The sequence below is a fragment of the Capsicum annuum genome, chromosome 8, assembly GCF_002878395.1.
Source record: "Capsicum annuum cultivar UCD-10X-F1 chromosome 8, UCD10Xv1.1, whole genome shotgun sequence".
NCBI lineage: Eukaryota > Viridiplantae > Streptophyta > Magnoliopsida > Solanales > Solanaceae > Capsicum > Capsicum annuum.
The window spans coordinates 48865013-48868121 of NC_061118.1; the positions used below are offsets into that span (position 1 = coordinate 48865013).

The 3109-nt window shown below is 30.4% G+C and overlaps 1 long non-coding RNA gene across 1 annotated transcript; it reads left to right on the forward strand.

Moving 5' to 3' along the window:
- The first annotated feature begins 470 nt into the window (after nt 1-470).
- Nucleotides 471-2618, forward strand: LOC107846999. The gene is made up of 2 exons (XR_001667250.2): nt 471-1165; nt 2292-2618. It is a non-coding gene; the product is annotated as an uncharacterized LOC107846999 (long non-coding RNA).
- The last annotated feature ends 491 nt before the right edge of the window (nt 2619-3109 follow it).

The window sequence follows — 3109 nt, forward strand, 5'->3', positions numbered from 1 at the left end:
TCAAATTTATGAGAGATTCCTGATGGATGATTAGAAGAAAGGTAGAGGTAGGCTTACGAAGTATTGAGGTATTTACATAAATAGAATAAATATTTAGGTATTGTCATTAAAGTTGACAAAATAACTTTTTTTTATCACATATATATATATATATATATATATATATATATATATATATATATAAAATACATTTTTAAACATAATTTTAATACAATAACACATAAACTAACTTGAATAGCATTTAAATATTTCAATTTTTATCATAATATGTTTTGAATATCATTAATGTGACAAAAAATAAAAAACAAATTTAATATATTTTAAATTCAATATATTATACTTATTAAAGACGTATTTCAATATATGTGGTAAATATATACAACAATTTCTTTTTTAATACAAATATATTATAAGTATGATTCGTGAATTTCAAACATTTCATTATAATTTAAATTAGTTTACGTCGTTAACATATACTATATTTGTTATGCAATAACAACTTTTGAACAAATAAAAATGTATATAATATGAAATTCAAATTGTATTACAACAATCCTTTGTTTATAATACAAATTTAATACAAATCACAAGGCCGCTACCGCTCTTTCCCGTCACCCCCACCAAACTCTGGTCAGAGCTCCGTCACCACCATCAAACTCCAGTCAGATATCCACCACCACCCAACCTTCACCGCCACCCAACCTTCATTTATTTGAACAGAGAATCACCTTCGCAATCAACTCACACCAGCGAATCAGTCACCAAACAACCCTCGTCTTATCCGACGAACTCATGACGCCGGAGCAACCAGCAAATTCAATTAGCCACTCTATTTCTCCTCTAACACCAAACAACTCCGTCAAAATTCAATAATTTTGGTCAGATCCGGACAATTTCGATCAAATTTGGTTGCTCTATTATAATTTTGATGTGAATGTGGTGGCTGTTGGAGTTGGAGCTCTGACAATGATTGTGTTAAAGGGAAAAAAATGACCAGCGAGTAGTGTTCTACGGAGCAGTGAAAAAATAAAGAGGCCACTCTAGAGTCGTGAGTTCGCCGGAGAATAAGAAAATGACGGAAGCGGAGAGAGCAAAGTTGAGGAGATACAGTGAAAAAAAAGTGAAGCATAATGTTATTATTAAAGTCAAAGATAAGCTATAAGAGGTAATAAATTAAAAGTTTTAATATACATGATAATAAAATATATTAAAAGATATTAATTATGTAAAAAAATTGAAGGTGATTTGTCAGACATAAAGCAAACTCTATATATCAAGAACATAACCTTAAATGAGAGGTTATGAACGATATATTAGAGTATAAAATTAGTTAGGTATTCACGTTTTCCTTTATATTAGTAGTAGTACTACTCTAAGGGCTTCTTGTTATTTTATTTTTGTTACTATTTATTGATTTTTGTACTTCGACTATCGTATTCTTTTTTTGTTGCACTAATTATTTCTTTTTAGTATGTTTTGTCATGTTTTCTTTAGCATTTGTTTGACTTCTTCTCATCAATTGCTTTTTTTTTTTAATCGCCTCTTTATAGAGTTTATCGAAAAACACAGTTTTTCTGTGTCTGAATATAGAAATACGGTCTATATTCATTATCTTTTTTAGACTCTATTTATGAAATTAAACTAAATTTATTATGACTGGTTAAATATTTGTTAAATTTATGTGACGGGAGCTCAATTGTTATATGGTTCAAATGGTGGTTGAATAATTTCTACAATTTTAATGTGAGAAACAAAATATTCTAGATCAACCCTTGATTACAAAATCTAGAACTACATAAAGAATGAATAATAAGCGACATGGGACAGTATAATAGCAAGGGAATTTTCATAAGATATGCTATTGGCGTTGGGTTTTGTAAAATATAGCGAGATTTTTTTTAGAATGTAGTGTAACATTTTCTTAAATAAAATTTTATGGCTTTTCAGCCATTTTATTGATAATCAAATAAAAAATAGAAGGTCCGGCTTAAGGTCCATAAAAAATAATACAACATCTGAAAAATTATTGTGAAAAAACCCACTTTCTAAATTTGAACCTAGGTATAAAAATGTAAGAATCTCTTTTCTCTGTCATTGCCCTAGTTTCTTCACCATGGTCCCTAATTACAGCCGTTTCAACTCCTAACTCAATCTACTTCTACTTTGGGTGACTAATGGTGTTTCCGGTGTTGTATTAATGATATTCTTCACAAAAGTGTTGTCAAAACAGCATGGTTTCTCTATTGACCTTCATTTTTCCTTGGATCTTCTTTTGATTCTATTCCTTTCAGGTGGTTGGGTTGTCTCTGAGGTGAAGTTAAAGAAGGAAACATCTGAAGTTCGCAGCTCTTCTATAGATATCTCATTTCCTATATCTTCTTTTTTAAAATTAGGATACAAGATTTTAATTTGTTCTTCTAGATGAGAGTACTGGAGATGATTTTTCCATTATTGATTTTGACTTGTGGCTGGCTTTTTATGCTGAAAGACTGACATGACGCAATTTTCTTTTGTTTTTGGTGATGACTTTTATGAGCTAACGTAGTTTAGCCTATCTGATTTAGCAGTTGTGGTATTTCGTATATAGAAACATGATCTATTATAAATTTCTCTGTTGCTCAGAATCTGCATGTTGCATGTCTAGACTAGGTCAAAAACTTTGTGAATATGACTTGATCCTTGTGATTTTAATTCTCAAGTTTGATATTTGCATCTTGTCCATGTTTATTATCTTCCTGCCTGCTGGTGGTAGTTGGTGAAAATTATTGAATTTTTGAATGCTCTCTGTTTCAATAGTTAGATTAGCCAAGTAATCAGCTAATGAGTTACCCTCTCTGTATATGTGTGTGATTATAGCTTTTATTATTGACATGAGCTTCTTAATTTCCTCTACTACTTCTCTTAGCTCCCGTGGTATCTGTAATTTATTTCTTATTATTTTTACCATCACCAATGAATGAGACACGAATTCCATCCACATGTAAACTTTTTGATACACAAAATCTTAGAGTTTCTAGGATTGCAGTCTTTTCAGCCTCCATATTATTTATCATGCCTAAATATTCAGCGTGTGCATGCACCAGATTATCATCTCTATTTCACATAGCAA